Source organism: Camelina sativa, chromosome 16, assembly GCF_000633955.1.
Source record: "Camelina sativa cultivar DH55 chromosome 16, Cs, whole genome shotgun sequence".
Taxonomy (NCBI): Eukaryota; Viridiplantae; Streptophyta; class Magnoliopsida; order Brassicales; family Brassicaceae; genus Camelina; species Camelina sativa.
Window position 1 is genome coordinate 10,851,713 of NC_025700.1, and position 19,394 is coordinate 10,871,106.

At 33.9% G+C, this 19,394-nt stretch overlaps 1 pseudogene; it reads right to left on the reverse strand.

Annotated features, from left to right (window-relative positions):
* LOC104750324 lies at nt 1,065–19,152 on the reverse strand (annotated as a pseudogene).

Here is a 19,394-nt window from a genome sequence, read left to right on the forward strand (position 1 = left end):
GTACTGAGTTGGTAGGTTCTATAGATTATAGAAGATGATCCCTTAACAATGTAGTTTCCTTGTGAATCATCAAGCGTCGAACCAATTCCTGTTTTATGATTGGGGCTTATCCAAGAGGCATCTGTACAACAGCGATAAGGAGTCATATGAGAGGGACTTACTACTTGGCCAAAAGATTTAGAAACCGTGTTTGGATTGTTCCATTTCAAATCTTGAGGGGTGAGATGGGCATTTTGATGTTTTCCACATTAGGTAGTCTAGGAGAGAGTTTGGTGAATTATGTCAAGTATGCTCCATGTGTTGTTGTTGAAGATTAGATCATTACGCGCTTTCCAGATTCTCCAACCAATTCTGGTTTGCTGCTTGCTGGAGAGATAGCAGGATTTCGAAATTTTGTATAAGAGATTGATCTTCAGGGTGGATGACTTTGTGCAGCTCTTCGTCATTCCATTTTTCTAGTTCCTAGCTTCACAAGATCTGAAACCATATAAGTTGATACACTTCATCACACTGACACCATCTCTCTGCAAAACCAAGTTTTCTTTAGACAGCTTCTATATATAAGATAGGATATAAAAGACACTAATTATAAGAAACAAATTATCTCTAAAGAAAATTCGAATACAAGACAAAATCAATAAAACACGTTCGCGACAAAATTGTCATGTACACGTACGTATAATAAAACGTGTATTACCATATTAAAATGTAAAAGATCATCTGTACTTTGCATATTATATACATTGATTGTATATTAGCTAGGATTCAAAAGAAAATAGATTACCTAACAAATACAACGTTGAAGTGAAATTTCTTCATCTCCGTTGCTATAACTAATCATGAATATAAGGACGATATATTCAGTGTTGACTTGTACAAACTACAAAGGTTCAAACCCCATGAGATTTGAATATAGTCTAAAAGACGATGGGTGAGCATTGTCTTTACCTTATCGAATATATATTAATTATAGATAAGGTGAGTTTTTTTATCATGACATGGACTAGTTTTATCAGTGTATATTAATTATTGTTTATTTGACAACAACACATTGCGTTATAGAATTATAGCTTCTGAATGATAAGAGGAGCACCAAATTGTGGGCGAATGGTCATGGCTTCGTAAGGTGCATGAACATAGGAAGGAGAAAGCTCGAAGGAGAATCTCTGTAGAATCAAAGCCATTGCCATCCTCCAATAGGGCAAAATGCTGGCCGATGCATATCCTTGGTCCCCACGCAAAGGCAAAGAAGGATACTTGGCATTTTGTTGCCTTTGAAAGACCGTCTTTGAACCTCTCGGGCTTGAACTCTGCTGCATCGTTGCCCCACAGTTCGGTGTCCCGTTGGATTAGCATAATAGGTAGATTAATCTGAACCCCAGCTGGTAGTGTCAAGTCTCCTAGCTTCATCTCTTTGTCAGTAGCTCGCATCAGCTGAACTACTGGAGGATATAGCCTGAATACTTCATATAATATCATTTTCATCAGCAAGGGATCAAATCATTCAGCAAAAAAATAACAACACACAAAAAAAGTACTGCTAGGTTCTTAAGTTGATTTTACATACAACTTTGAGCTGGTTAAGGCCTTCTGTATCTGGTTCTTTATCGCCGAAAAATTGCTTCACTTCTTCTCTTGCACGAACCTGCCAGTCTTGGTGTTGGCTTAACAGAACCATTGTCCAAACCAAAAGTAATGAAGTCGTCTCTTGCCCGGCGAAATAGAACATCTTGCACTCTTCTATCACTTCCTCAATGCTCAATCCATTTCCTTTTGCTTGACCCATATTTGACTCAAGAAGTATACCCAACAGATCCTCGTTTGGTGCTTCCCCTTCTTCTCTCCCCCCTTATCCTTTTGTTAACGATCCCTCTCAGTATAACTTGGGTCTCTCTAGATGCTGCTTTCATCCTTCTATTAAGCTTTGTTGGGAGATAACTATGCAAACACAAAAAAAAAAATTAGAGAATATGGATCATAATACCTAATAGATTGCAACACTAAAAGACCATGAGTCAAGCTCTAAAGGGATTATTCGAAAACCATAAAAGTTGAGAATTTATCTTTCTTTACCTATATATGTCCTTCTTTGTAGCTTGTATAACGAGCTCAGCTAGTTCTGCCTGGAGCTCAAATATCCTATGTCCTTCTTTGTAGCTGCTACCAAAAGCAGTTCCAGAGATCACATCTGAAGTCATATTCACAAGCCAAGGCCAAACATCCACCTCGCAAGGAAACCCTTTATTGGAAATTAACTTATCCCATTTGTCAACAACCTCACTGCAGCTATGGTGAAACGCTGGTACCATATTATATACATAAAAGCTTTCTCTGCAGTGAAAAGCTTGTTGCATGTAACTTGTTCACCATATAGATATGTATCTAATGAAGTTTTTCTTTAAACTGAAAACTTTACCCAGAATTTTTTTTTCTCATTTCCAAACTTCTACATGTGAACATGATTGGACACATGCTTAATAGTTAATACAAATTAGTAAGATTATAAAATATGAGTCAAGGTTGCATAGTTATTACTTTTTAATATTTATACGTTCCATATATTTCTCTGAATAATAGTAACATCAAAAGGAAAAGCTGGCTAGTAACAATATATATGCCACATTTGGAGAGAGTACCACATTTGCTAACAAACTTTTCAATTTTACCGCATTTTAAAACTCCTTTTCTCCCCTACCACAAATAAAGTTTCTTAAACACACTTAGTTTGTATAAAAAATAACTCTCTTTATTGAAAGTTTAGAAAATCTCTCAAAACTAAACAACTCACAAACTCTCTTTGTGTTTCAATGTTGTTTGATACAACCTATCAAACATATTTATAGGGAACTCAACTTAGCTTCCTATTCCTATTTTGGTAATGGAAAACTACTCTTTTCCTAATCCTAAATAGAACTTTTCCTTTTCTCTTAACCCAACTTGGTTAAGGAAATCTTAGGCTGAATCTTCTAGAAGCTTACCCAACAATCACCCCCTTAAGCTTCGAGTCCTTCTTCGTGAGGTCTTGAACGCCAATCAAAATCCTCATTGTCTTCAACTGAATCCTTGCTAGGGATTTTGTTAGTATGTCTGCACACTGATCTTCTCCCTGTACAAACTCCACTTCAATTTGCTCACTTTCAACACGCTCTCGGATGAAGTGATAACGCTTGTTGATGTGTCTTCTCCTTCCGTGGAAAACGGGATTCTTAGAGAGCTCTATGGCTGACTTGTTGTCAATGTATATGGTTGTCTTCTTACAATTATTTCCCATAACTTCACTCACCAAGTCTTGTAGCCATATAGCTTGTTTTGCTGCTTATGTTGCAGCCATGAACTCGGCTTCACAACTAGATAATGTAATTGTTCTCAGCTTTTGTGAGCACCATGTAATTGGTGTTTCTCCTAGATAGAACATATGGCCCGCCGTGCTCTTCCCATCATCAGGATCCGTGTTACGACTGCTGTCACTGTAGCCAACTATCGTTTTTGATCCTCCACGCTTGAATACTAGACCACACCATAGTGTTCCTTGCAAATATCTCAACATTTTCTTCAATGCTGCCACATGTGACTCTCTTGGATCTTGCATGTATCTACTCACTACTCCAACTGATAAAGTTAGATTTGGTCTTGTGTGTAGGAGATACCTTAAGTAGTCGATCCTCCGGCGATACATGGTAGCGTCTTCTACTGGTTCCCCTTGTGTCTTAGACAGTTGTAATCCAAACTCCATTGGAATATGTGTGAGATTATATTGATCTAATCCTGCTTCCTTGAGAATCCTTCGTGCATATGCTTCTTGTTTTAACCCGATGCCATCCTTTCCTTGATGTACTTCAATGCCAAGGTAGTAAGTAAGTAGTCCTAAGTCTGACATCTCGAACTTAGACTCCATACTAGCTTTGAACTCTTGAATCACTCCCAATGAGTTCCCCTGAGTATCTTCGTGATCTTCCTCATTCAGAATCCGTTCTTCATAGGCCTTGAGTCTCCCTATGATCTCCAAGAAGCTTGTTTTCTGTAAATCCAAAATTTGTTAAAGAGATGCTATAATTTAAACGAACTTGTTCCTTGGTAGACTATTGAGAAACTTCTTCACAAGTTTTGCTTTTCATGCAATCTCCGATAGCTTGCTTGAAAAGCTATCTATTGTGTCTGAATCTTTCATCTTGATTCTCTCAAATTCAGACATAATAGTCTGAAGCTTTGCTTCCTTGACACGATTTACACCATGATGACGAGATTGGATGGCATTCCATATCCCTTTAGGAGAGTCTTGTTCACCGACTTGTAAGATAAGAGCCTCCGGGATAGCTTGAAACAATAATCCTGTCGCGATATTGTTTAGATCAGGATCCGCTGATCCTGGTTCGATTTCTTCTCATACATGGTAGATCGTCAACAAGATTTTCATCCGCATTGACCACACCGTGTAGTTAGAGGGAGTTAGCATGGGCATTGAATTGATGGTGGAGTAAACTCCTTCAGACGTGCTGAGCTTTCGTCTGCCATAACTCGGGGACGACGGCTGTACGTTCGTATGATCTTCGTCTCGGTTCTTCACAGGTCACAGGTTCCAGGTTCGTGAATAACCTAACGCTCTGATACCAAATAAATTTTCTTAAACACACTTAGTTTGTATAAAGAATAACTCTCTTTATTGAATGTTTAGAAAATCTCTCAAGACTAAACAACTCACAAACTCTCTTTGTGTTTCATTGTCGTTTGATACAACCTATCAAACATATTTATAGGGAACTCAACTTAGCTTCCTATTCCTATTTTGGTAATGGAAAACTACTCTTTTCCTAATCCTAAATAGAACTTTTCCTTTTCTCTTAACCCAACTTGGTTAAGGAAATCTTAGGCTGAATCTTCTAGAAGCTTACCCAACAACAAATACTACTTAAAAAGACAAAAATATCCTTGAAGTTATGAGTTGTTGTCGATCAATTATGTCAATATATATATTTGATATTTTGACAACACAGACGTGCATTAATTGTTTCCACTAGACAGACAAATGAGACCCATAGTGGTGTAGATTAAATTCAATTAAATTAAATTTACCTGAAGGCTACGTAGAGTTTACAAATATATCTATATGTTTTTTTGGTTTAGAGATATGGTAGGTAGAGTAGCATAAGTCTGTAGAGAAAATTAGTTATGTGGGCAAGGTTTTTCCCATAGACAAGTTGAGGAGTTTAAACTTGTCTATTAGCTTAAAGTACTTGTCCATTTGTCAATTATGTTGTCTATGAATTTTTTTTATGAAACATGTAGTACATGATATAATTAATAGTGGACAAGTGATGATTTTGGACAAGTGTAAAACTGGTCTATCGAGTAAATAAATTATTATCTTTGTAGAATAACTTGTCCATCACAAGATTAACAGTTGAAACGACCCGGCCCGTTTTTTTATATAAATAACAAATAATAATAAATACTCTACAACTAATGGTCCCATACCCACTAGTCACCTAACCACAAACACACAACCGCGGATAACTTAAACCATAGCATTAAACCAATAAATATCCAATAGATAAATAACCATTAATCAAGTATAACCAAAATCCTATAACCAAACATCAAAGAATCATAGAACCACAAACACACCACAAAACGACGACCTAGGTCGTCCTCTCACTTATATATCTCGGTCCATTGGTTTTCTTAACCCAAACCGGACTAAATCGATCATTAAAAATCAATCTGGTCGAACTAGAAGATGTTGGTGTCGACTGACACCACCTTGGTGTCGATCGACACCCATACCAAAAAGCCAATAATTGGTTCGCGGATGTTACAACAGTGGAAACCTCGTGTGTTTAATTTTTCCACCAAATTAATAGCTCTAGGGTGGTGAATGCTTTAAGAAAAAAACATAGGTGAGTTTCTGAAAGAGTCGACAATAGAGAAAAAAAAGAGATTTTTAGAAAGAAAAGTTGGAAACATTAGACATAAAAAGAAGTTTTTGTGTTTTGATTTTGTGAATTTGGAGAGATGTGGAGATAATTAATAGAAGAAGAAAGAGATGAGAAAAGAAAAAAAATGAGATAAGTGTTTGGTGGAAATAGAGAGAGAATTAATGGAAGAAGAAAAAGATGATAAAACTGAAAAGACAAGGCAGCAAAACAAAAACAAAAAACTTTATTTTTGTTTTGATAAAAAGAAGAAAATGACTAGGGTTATTTTAGTATTTTCTGTTCTGCTTATGGTATTTCATAAAACGAGTTAGCAAATGTGGTAGAACTAATGAGTTTAGTTTTAAAATGTGGTAGAATTGTTAAAAAAAAAAACTTTTTTTTCACTTTACTAATAAAAAATAAGGATGGGTTAGAGTGTTTCATATATGTTCCCACATGAAATTTTAAAGGTTGAAAAAGTATAATAGAACTTTTAACACTTGAAAATGTAAATCCTTTAGTCAATTTTACTGAATTTTTGTTTCTCTACTGCTCTATACATTCTTTATATATGAAGGGTGAAGTAGCACTATTATTCTTTTTTAATTTCAATCTTGGATTTCTTAATTTCTATTATCACTTTCGTTTATGTATACCGGTTGGTTTGATAAACCGTTTACGATCATCAACACTAGAATATTTTCGTCATGGAAACACCACACACCTGAAGAATTCTGAAAAAGCGGCAAAGGCGTCAAGAGACGCATACGTGAACGTTGTAGCCTCTCTCCAGATCGCTGCCTTGGACCACAAGGAATTAACGAAAAGTGAACTATGATATCATGGTTTGTAATTGTAACGGCAGCACGGCGATGGTGAAGGACTTGGTCGGGAAAAATAGAGATGTGGCAGCGAAGACAGTCAAGACGATGACACAGAAAATGGAGAATCTCCTTTCCATTGCCGTTGGAGCCACTGTAGCTGTTGGTGGGTGAAGACGACGATGAGTACACATACCGTCGTAATACATGTGATGATCATGTACATATTGAACATCATATTACTAAGAAGAAAGAAGAGCAGCCAGCGGCAACGAATATGCCTTTGCATCATCTCAATCTTGAGAAGGCTTAACCTGGAGAATACGATCCTATCAAATCTTGATATATATATTTTACTAATGGTTTGGTATGGCTTAGTTTCCAACGAAACTTTCTTTCAGTTTTTAGTGACTATATAGACTATTAAATTCGTCCATATATGGAATGGCATCGGCGCGCGTGTGGGAAGGTGTAAGGAATATCCGAACTCTCATGTTTCTTCTATGGATGATATTAAGATATATGTATGTTTGATTGAGCTGCGTTGTCGATGGATGGATAATTTTAAAACTTGGACCCGGAAGGAGATCGTATACGGCTGAGAGATGTAATTAAGGACACTGAATCATCATCATCATCGACGCCTTTAAATCTTCTATTTTTAGCTAGGCTTTAAGTATTTATACTACAGAACAACAGGTAATTAAATTCTCTTTACGAAATTGGATTACTGTTTCTCTGTTTGTATCTTCCTTAGTTCCTTTCACACAATCTTCCTCCTTTTATTCCTCCAGCTACCATAGAAGTGCTAAAAACTCGAGCATGCTACAAAACAAGGTTTCAATATACACTCATTCTTTTGTTTTAGTTGAATAACACAAAACTTTTATTGACTTTATAAAATTCTGAATCCAATAACACTAAATTTTAAAAAGATTTATTAAGATTAAATGACTTTTTACAAACATACCAAACTTTAAAAGGATTTAACAAAATCATAATTGAATAACAACATATTCTACGTAACATTTAAAATCATTAAAACTTTATTTAAATAAAAAACCAATAACACAACCCTTAATTAAATAAAAAATATGCTTGAAAAATATGAATGATCGCAAGTCACCTCGAGCGAGCAACATCAATTACTAACATTTTTGTAGCATATATAAATGTTTGCTCCAAAGTCTTTCTAAAAAACATGACCACCTTCAAGTCCCTCCAAGCTAGCTACTATGCACCTCACATGGAAAATTTTGCCTAGACTATCTAGTCTGAATTCTATTACTTTCACAGAAACTTAATTTATAATTATATTTCTTGTGGAAGTTACTACTATTTTTAATATCTTATTAGACAATGTTCATTGTAGATGTATACCTTTTTAATATTATCACATAGGTCGTTTTTGTCTCGGATGACTCTAACGTCATTCCCTTTCATTTTGCTTTTATCTAGTGCAGGGTTCCCTCTTTTCATAGTTTGATCACATAGAAACCGTTTTTGTCCATTCTGCCATGTCCAGAATATATCAACCACTGAAGATCCTCACTTTCATTATCATAATATGATGATGTTACCATACTTGTTGCAAGAGTATCTGTTGAGCCATCTTTAGTTGTCATATAATCAATGTCAGTGACCGTATGTTTGTGAAGCCCGACTTAGCACATTTCACCTCATTAATAGAATATATCGCCTACTTGTACGCTAGGAACTGTACAAGTCCTCTTTTCATAGTAGTTTTGACCCCCATAAACCTGCAATTAGCGTCCGCAGTTGAAGTGATGTCCTTCGGGAGTTTTAGTTGGCATAATCTTCCTTAAACCAGATCAAACCCCATAAAAACCGACTCTACTATCTCATGGTTTTTGGGTTCTCTCTCTGTTCAAGTTATTCTTGAATCAACAATTTTAACGTTTTCAATTGTTCTGCTATTGGCATTTTCTGTCCTACAACCGCATAATGGTTGCAGATGTTAAAATTTTTGATTCAAGGATAACTGAAGCAGGGAGAAACCGGATACTATGAGATAGTGGACTCGGTTTTGATGCGGCTTGATGTGGTTAGAGAAAGATTATGCCGACTAAAACTCTCGAAAGGCATCCTTACAACCGCGAAAGCCAATTGCAAATTTATGAGGGGTCCAAACTAATATGAAAATGAGGACTAGTCCAGTTGATGGACTACAGGTAGGTGATATTTTCTATTATTGGGGTGAAATATGCTTAATTGGGCTTCACAAGCATACGGTTGTCGGCATTGATTATATGACGGCTAAAGATGGCTCAACATATACTCTTGCAACAACTATGGTAACATCATGACAATATGATAATGAAACCAAGGATCTTCATCGGTTGATATATTATGGACATGGTGAAACGGACAAGAATGGTTTATGATATGTTACGGTTTTGACTCACTTTGACCCCGTTTATTTGATAGTTTTGTAGTTGTTTGAGTCCTTTTCAGGTTATAATAAGAGGCTAGGAAGCTAAAAGCAAGGATTGGAACAGCATGAGCAATCGGAGCAGAAAGGAGTTGAATTGGAGCAGAAAAGCTGATTTTAGACCCAGGAGCACATGCTCCCGATTTCCGAGCACATGCTCCCAACTCTACGGTTTCATGACGACACATGGCAAGCATCTAGGCGCCGATTCCCTGCCTAATTCCCCTTATTTTAGGCGATCCTTTGTGAGAGAAAGAGGGCTGAGATTATTTTTTTAATAGGGAGATTTGAATTTGGAATCTTTCCTTATTTTTCTCTACTTGTATGCTATTTAACTTAGGGTTTTAGGGGAGAGATTTTTGGACCTTTTCTTTTGGTTTTTGGGGAGAGCGACGTTTTGTGAGGGAGAGGAAGAGCGGCTACGTTAGAGAAGCGATTCTGAACCCTTGTGATTTTTATATTTTTATGCTATTGAATTTCTCTTCGATGTTGGCTATTCATTTCTCTATGTCTGAGTAGTTTTCTTTGCTAGATTAGGGGTTTCAAAAGGGGTTTCATGGGTTAGCAACAGAACACAAATAGGGCTTTATATAATCGATTGTCTTCACTATTGTTAGACTTAATGCTTAGGTTGATTTGATCACCCAATCTATGATTCTAGGTTTATCTATTCATCAAAAGTGTAATAGGTTGCTAGAAAAGACATTAGTGGGCAAATTATCCTAGACCTGCGAAAGTTGATGTGTAGGTGATTTGTGAACTTATCATTCCTGTTCTTTAATGCTTGTCTGCGATTCTGGGCTCAAACGACAGTTTAGGGTTTATGGACCGCCGAGCATGTGCTCCGGATGTCTGAGCACGTGCTCCGCGTTTCCGCACAGAATCGATCAGATAGAGTTATTGATACCACGACAGTGGATCAGTTTATATTTATGTTTGAGTTCTAGACTGGTACTTAATCTATGCCCTGAATAGTTGTTTAGTTGCTATCTCTGAAATTCCCGAGAATTACCCCTGATCTAGTGTTTTGCTTATTGCCTTTTATACCGTTTTAATCGCGTTACTGTTACCAACCAAACCCAACTTTGAATTGTCTTAGCTTGAAATTGAACCAATAGAACCATAGAGTAAAACTTGGTCTTCGTGGGATTCGACCCCTAAGTACTGCTTCTTTGTTGTGCACTTGCAGTAGGAAAATAGGGTTTAAAACTCTGTGTATCAGTTTACCTCGTGATCAAACTATGAAAAGAGGGAACCTTGCACATATACATATAGAATGAAAGGAAATGATGTTAGAGTCATCCAAGGTAGAAACGACCCGTATGATAATACTAAGAATGTATACTATGATGGACTTTATCTAATAAGATATTAAAAATAGTTGTCAATTCTAGAAAAAAATATATAATCATAACTATTAAATTCCTGTGATAATGATAGAATTCAGACTAGATAGTCTAGAAAACAAGAACCTTGTGAGGATGGAACCTACACAACACCAACCACCCTTCCTGCTCCTTAACCGATCTATAAACGCAAAACTTTCGTAAGAAGTATGGAACCGTAACATAATAATCAAAAATGTAAAAACTCGATGATATATATATGCTATTGAAACAAAGACACAAATACCAACATTTTTAAACTTTTTTTTAATCTCTCAAGGAAATAAGGTAAATCTCAATTCTGACACTAACAAGAACAAAAAGAAATAACATAAAAAAAAATTATATACTCCCTCCGTTTCAAAATATAGGATGTTTTAACAAAAGCACGCAGATTAAGAAGTGTTTACTTTTTAAAATTTCAACCAATCAAAAATAATACTGCATAATAAATAATATTAACTTAATCAAAAAGTTGCATAGAAACATGAAAACATCCTATATTATGAAACAAAAGATATCTCTAAAACATTCTATATTATGAAACGGAGGGAGTATCATTTTGACAACACATTAATCAAGTAAATAAACAAAACAAATTCACAGCTTAAACAGAAAATTAAAATGCATATATATAATCATCAACATAAGCTGTATATAAAACAATAAAATATTGAAACAACAAATTGAATGAGTAAAGTACCTTCACAGACCGAGAAAATAGATTTAGATTACAAAATAAGGAGCCGGAGACAAAAAGAGAACAGGAAAACTACAAATGAGAAATGGTTGAAAAATTGTTTTATTTTTCTTCGGTATGAGAGTGTGGTAGAGAGTAAATAAAAACCCTCTTTTTAAAAGAATTTTAGGATGATGCGTTAGACGAACTTTCACCGTAGAAAGTTTTAGTCATTAAAACCCCCATATTTTTTTCTTACAATTCAATGTTATGATTTACTCATTAATTTTTTTTGGGCACATTTGTCAGAAAAATCTTTAACATGAACGGAAAATATCTATATTTCCTTTTTAAAATAATATATTTTACATATGTGTAATATATTCAGCTATTTTGAAAATTTTGAATGGGTACAGCTAAAAATAATGAATCATATAATTAAATGTTAGATTGTTTTAATTTGAATACTAGTTACGGATCCACACATACCTCCGGGGTTATGTTTATAAACAATTTATATATATATATATATATATAGTCAAACTCATACTAATTGAGATTTTAGTTTGATTTTTGGTTTGGTTTATTAAGCTTTGAAAATTTGAAATAATAATGGTTTCACCAGTATTTTAAAATTTGGAACGACATAACAGTTGGACTGGCAACAAACTAATTCAAATAAATAATTGGTTAGATTCTATTAAATTTGTGAACTATCAAATTGGATATATAACCGCTAACAACGATGAAAACCCGTTTATGACAAATACAAATATTTAGGGGCGGACGTAACTCTCTTTCCGTTTTGTCATTTTCCATTATGTCCTACACTCGTTCTCAAATTTTTGTTGCGTAACAAAAAGCATTTCCAATATGGGACATTCCGGATATGGGACAAATTTATATTTATGATTGAAAACGGGAGGGGAACAGACAAAAACATAAATTCTTGAACTCCCGTATAAAATAAACATAAATATAATTCATAGTATATTTCTATATCATATGTTATAATAAAAATATTACAAAATTAATTGATTTCTTTATTCTTATTATTTTATATATGGTTCACCTATATATATTATGTTTTTTTGTTTTAATATTTTTAACTGTTATAGAACCTATTTTATGTATTTTTATTTTTATTTTATTTTTAACTTATGCTAGTTCAATTGAAAATAGTAAGATTTATTCGAGAAAATTAAATGTATTTTGACCTGTAGTAAAACCTGTCAAGAATTAGAATTATTTATTTAGTATGTGTAAATATATTTATATAGTATAACATCAGTAACCCAAATTTTTGTCATTTTTGTTTTTGGTTCAGTTTCATTTTGGTTTATGAATACTTTAAGACTTGGATTAGCGGTTGGCCTGGAAATGATTAAAATAAGTTATAATAATGAGAGAACATCCTACTAAATTAATTGAGAAATACAAATATGAAACTAACCTTAAAATGTGTAAAAATTACATTCAATTGCCATTATAGAAACTTAATTAAGCTTAGTTAATTAATTAAATAAAAATAATTAAGTAAAAAATAAAAAACGCTGACAATCAGAATTTCAAAATCTATTTTATATCCAAGTATACAATATAATTATTTTTAATAACCAAATTTCGAAGATTTGCTGAGATTTCAAATTATGATTCTCTTGTCATCTTTATTTTCTTTTATTTACAAATTGTTTGGAATTTTCATATAATACTTATGATTAATAAAATGCATAATTTTTTCTGCATATGTTGTGATTCGAATTTTTTAAAACGAAGATATATTATTCAATCTATAAAAAATGTGTATTTTAATTTCCACATTGGCGGGTTGGTAAAACTGAATTTATATAGATGATAAATTAATAATTTTATTTTTTCACAATTATAATATTAAAATTACTACTTCATATTTCACAAAATAATGATGCAAATACAGCAAACAAACAATATAAAACTGTAATATACGTCAAAAATAAAATACTATAATATTCTAAAATAATTATTATTCAAAAACACTAATAGATTTATAGAACAATTTAAAATAAATATTATGTCAAACAAAATAATTTTAAAAAATAAATATAACAATAATTTGTATTATTATATTAGAAATTTTTAAAAAAATGTTGACTCGTGCTTTAAGCACCGAATATCTCCTAGTAGGCATGTATATTTTGTAATTTTATTGGCTGTACGTAATTTATTTTTTATAGTGACTGTATGTTCTTATTAAATTTAAGGGGAAAATCATTAGTTTGTATCTAAAATTAAATATTAAAAAATTTTGTCTGAAATTTCAATCCAATAGTTTTACGCCTTTTTTTTGGCTAGTTTTTTTTTTATTTTTTTAGTGGACTTATTATTAGGGTGACTACTTGGCCGTCAGGAAAAAGGAATGATTGAATTTATTATTTTTAAAATTTTCTGAAGAATACAATAGCCAATGCGTTAATTTATTATTTATAATCTCTTAGATCATTAATATAGTTTTTTTGGTAGAAAGATCATTAATATAGTTTCCTAAACTATTTGAATTTATTATTTATAATTAATATAGTTTCATAAAATATAAAACATAGGAATGTATCATATATAGTTAATATAGTTTCTTAAAATACTGGAATATTTTGAATCAAATATAACACACGACTAGCTGTTTTTAGAAAACTATGAATGTTTAATATTTAATTTAGAAAACTATTTAGAAAAATGAATATATTCGAAATTATAAAAAAAATATATGTATTCCCAGTTCACAAACATGAGCCTTCTAGCCAACTAGTCCATTTCAAAGCAAGCAAAGACCGTGAAGGTTATGGTAAGCTTAATGTGTTGTTATTAATTATCTAATTATGATCCTTTATTTTTGTGCAAATCTGATAAGATCTGTTTTGCATTCATATGTGTACGTGATTATGTGTTTCTATTTTTTGATTTGTATTTGCAGAGTTGCTAGGAATAAGTACCAGATGATTCAGATTTCTCTACCTCCAAAACTCTACTTCAGTGTGTTCTTCTACTCTAATTAGTCTTACTCTAATTAGTCTCTTTGTATTATTAACCAATAACCTTCTTTCTTTCTTTTTTTTTCTCTGTCAGTTGAAAAATTAACTACATAAGTGTAACGCCTGCGAACCAAAACTCTGCGTGTTGGGAGTGGGTGTCGATCGACACTCATGTGGTGTCGGTCGACACCACTTATTTCTGGTTCGACCAGATTGATTTAATTATCGATTTGGACCGGTTTGGTTTAGGAAAAACCATTGAACCCAGATATTTATGTGGGAAAACGACCTAGGTCGTGTTTTATTTTTGTCTTGGTCGCCGTTTGTTGTTTTTGAGAGAAAGAGGAGAAAACAATTTCTAAGAGTTCTTGTGAGAGTTTGTGAGATTTGAAGGCATTTTTGGAGAGATCTTGCTGTGAGAGTGAAGATCCAAGGCTAGGAACGTGGTGGAAAGGTTTCTGTGGTGGTAGCTTCGTCCTTTGGGCTTAGATCTCTTTGTTGGCTAAGGTGAGTGCATGACCATGGCTTATTTAAGCTAAGATCTTTGTTTCTGTGATATTCTGTGTTATTTGGTTGTTTGTTTTTGGTTGTTTGTGAGTTTTTCGTAGCTCCTGAGGCTTGGATTCGTTCCTGGGATTGTGTGGGACGAAGAGGAAAAGTTTGGAGGCGAGATTCGGAGGTTTTGTTCGAAGGAAATCACTGCTCGACAGTGGTGTCGGTCGACACTAACGCGAGGACGGCTCGGGAACTTAGCGAGTGTCGGTCGACACCGTTAGGGTTTCGGGGGTGTCGAGCAGGTGTCGGTCGACACCCAAGTGGTGTTGGTCGACACCAGATTTCCAGTGTCGGTCGACACCTTCTGGTATCGGTCGACACCATTCAAACAGTAACCGGATCGTGTCGGGTCACTTTTTCATGTTCCTGGTTTGTTTTATTGTTGTTGTTTGTGGCATGAGAGATCTTATTGCTTGTGTGTATAGCCCAATAGATGGGAGGATTGCCTCACTGACTATTTATCAAATACTCATGCATCTCAATTTGTGTTTGTGGTGCAGGTAAAGGCAAAGTGTGATCGTGGAATCAAGGCAATGAAGAGGAAGATGTTTTAGGGACTCAATTGGATGTTGTCTGGCATTGCTAGATTGTTAGAGTTGGGTCTTTAGAACTTATTAGGTTGCCGGTTCCTTGGTTTACTGTTGTTTGACATTGAAATGGTTAGATTGGTTGTTGGTTATTCTAATATGAATTAATATTGAATTATTGGTTCAGTTGGTTATTTAATTGGTATTGTTATTCCGCTGTTGTTTGTGATTGTGGTTAGGTGGCTAGTGGATATGAGACCACTATTCATAGTTATTTATATTATTATTATTTATTATTAAAAAAAACGGGTCAGGTCGTTTCAATAAGTCGCAAGTCGTGTTCACCTTTGATTATAAGGTGCTGAATTATATGTGTTCAATATTTTCTTTTATATCTATGAACCATTTTATATCTATGAACCAGTTTTGTTTCATTTAGCTTGTTTTGTCCGACTACAAAACTTTGCTTCAGCTTGGAAACTGCAGAAGTCAGTTTGAGCGTGGAACCAGTTCTCTGTTCAACGTCACCTCCATTTTCACTTGAGAGTTACGGCAAATGGTTTTTCCTTTGTCGCTTTCCTAGTTTGATCGATTATGGCAATGAGACCAGTGATCTGTCGTCATGTCGCTTATATTTTTGTATTGAATTGGAAAACTTACTTTTGATTGTTCTATCTTGAAAACTCAATAAAATAGAGCTTTTGTTTAATTTAATTTTGTATCATTCTCCAAAATCAGTATAAAAAACATAATCAATTCACAATGTAGAATTAAAATTTACAAATTAAAAATGAAATATCATGATATTTGATTTAGAGTTCAAGAAATATGACTTAGGGTATAGTGATTCATATTTTTGTAATTATAAATTAAGAAAAATACAACAAATTATTATTTAAACGAGAATAAAAAACAATTACAAAATGCAAAAGGAATAAAATGTTAGTGAATTTTTGAATTAGAATATAGGGTTTGAGGTTTCGGGTGTAAGAGTAAATGGTTTGAAATATATAATTTTTAGTAATTAAACAATAGAAATATAGTAAACTTTTAGATTTACGGATATAATTTTCAAAAAATTTAAGTATAGTCATTTTTTTTCAAACCTAAACTCTATACCCCAAACACAAACTTTAACCAAAACTTTTAACCCTAAACCCTAAACTTCTAATCATAAATCCTAAACTTTTAAAACCAACACTTACTTAAAATTTTGAAATAAATTTCAATAAAGAAATTTAAAAAATTGTTGTTTCATGCTAAAAATATAATTAGAATTAATAACTATTAAAAAATACAAAAAAAAAAAAAAACTATTAAGTGTTTGGATTATAGTATTTGGGGGCGTGAGGTAAGAATTTGAGGTTTAGAGTATAAAAATATAAGTGTATAAGATATAATGTATGTATATCAAGAACTTTTGTTATAAATTTATAAATTCCAAATGTTAAAAAATAAATTAGGTTTTTAAAAAGAACAAGGCAACAAATTTGATAAAAATGCAAAAAGAAAAGTCTGGCTTTTTATTGGCTGGTCCATATATGTGAGGATCACAGTTTTTCTAATATCCACCGTTCATAACTTTAGGTCCAACGGACACAAATAAGTTATGTTTTTTTTTTTTAATCTGTCGTTTATCTTCCTCTCTTATTCTCTTCTGATCTAACAAATTTATCTTCGCCACCATCGACGATTTAAGTTTTCTCTTCTTCATCTTCTTCTCCATTGCTCACTTAATTAATTGTAAAAAGTCAGTTTTTGTTATAATATATCAGTTTTGAACCTTCAAAAACCATGTGTTCAAGATGATGCGCCAAATTCCATTCCTCAAATTGAGTAAGGCTTCTTGAACACATGGTTTTGAAGGTTCAAAACTATATCCGGACCGCGTACAATTTTTTTTTTTATATCAGTTTGTACATATTGACATTTATGGTTTGTGGTAGATCTCTGAAACTGCTTCTTGCTTGTGTTTGACAACTGTCAAGAACGAAGACAAGCTTGAGTTCAGCAAGATCCTTGAGGCATGGCAATTGTTATTGGTCTTTGCATATGCGTTATGAGTCTATGAAGAAATAGAGATTTCACACAAAGCCAAAGGCTTTAAGGTGATCTGCTGATGGAATGGCGTTGGCTGTTAAATGGTATGAGTTGGAGATCTACTAGAGTCTAGAGCTGCTTTGGTTTCTTTTATGACTTGGTTTGTTGAAGAAATGTATAACCTTAATACTTCATATAATATCATTTTCATCTGCAAGAGATCAAATCATTCAGCAAAAAACTAACAACATACAACAAAAGTACTGATAGGTTTTAAATTTGATTTTTACATACAACTTTGAGCTGGTTAAGGCCTTCTGTATCTGGTTCTTTATCGCCGAAAAATTGCTTCACTTCTTCTCTTGTGCGAACCTGCCAGTGTTGGTGTTGGCTTAACAGAACCATTGTCCAAACCAAAAGTACTTAAGTAGTCTCTTGCCCGGCGAAATAGAACATCTTGCATTCTTCTATCACTTCCTCAATGATCAATCCATTTCCTTTCGCTTGACCCATATTTGATTCAAGAAGCTGCTTTAGATGCTGCTTTCATCCTTCTATTAAGCTTTGTTGGGAGATAACTATGCAAACACAAAAAAGAAAAAAACAGAGAATATGGTTCATAATACCTAATAGATTGCAACACTAAAAGACCATGAGTCAAGCTGTAAAGGGATTATTAGAAAACCATACAAGTTGAGAATTTATCTTTCTTTACCTATGTCCAAGGATAAAACCTTTCCGAAAAGCTTGTATAACGAGCTCAGCTAGTTCTGCCTGGAGCTCAAATATCCTAATGTCCTTCTTTGTAGCTGCTACCAAAAGCAGTTTGAGAAATCACATCTGAAGTCATATTCACAAGCCAAGGCCAAACATCCACCTCGCATGGAAACCCTTTATTGGAAACTAACTTATCGCATTCGTTAACAACCTCGCTGCAGCTCCGGTGAAACGCAGGTACCATATTCTATATATAAAATCAGAAGGCACAAATCCGAGTGAACACATACATTCATACACACATAAAGAAAAGCTTTCGGAACTAGGGAAAATAAAGCCTAAACCTTAATTTTCTCAAGGTTGAAAGCCGGATTGATGATTCTGAGGTGTTTCGCCCATTTATCACCATCATAGTTAGCGAGTCAAGTTTCTATCAATCTGAGAAAAGGGAACGTACGAAGCTTCGGGAAATCGTAAACTCTGTTGAGCACTTCCTTGATTAGCTCAGGATCCATTATAGTGATGAATGGTATAGCCGTATAGGTCCAAGCCATGTAAAGAAAGTCTTTCCTGTTCCAACCACATAAAGATAACAAAAATTGAGACCTTTTCAAGATCACATACTCTTGAATAGTTTTGTTCTAACAGATTGAAAAAAAACTACCGTGAGTCTTAAGCATTTGCAAGAGATAAGGCAAAACACGTGGTGTGATATCATCTCGTTACTTTGATGGGTTTGGATCTAGCCTCCATCATCATGCTAAAACTCTTCTTCATGTCGCCGACAAGAGGCGTGTAAGGAGTTCCGGCAAGACCCTGTCTTCTCAAGCATCTTAGGTTTAAACCAAACCCAGTTCATAGTTCTCCATACCCACCACGACACAACAGCTATAGCTACTGAAATTGTTACCGACGCTACTGATATCTCCATTTTCATTTCCCAGAGAGAGGATTTGAGAACATTCGCACTGTTAACTGTTTTGTTGTGACTTGTGAACGTTGTTGATCTTTTGCTCTACTGTCACAGTCATATCCCACTTAAAGAGGTGCAAGTAGCTTTTTTAGATTAGTTTGAAAATAAACTGTATGCGATAGAAAGTGGAGATGTATTGGGCATAAGTTGTGTTGACGTTTCTTTATCAGTTGTCACTCACCACCATTCATGTGTTTTTTTGGTTTCTCTACCAAAGAGTTGAAATGTTGTGCTTTTTTATTTTTGGCTTTTTTTTCGTGTACTATCTAAGAAAATGACTAGAATGAAAAAAAAAGAAAAACAATCATGAAAAGATTATTAACGAAGG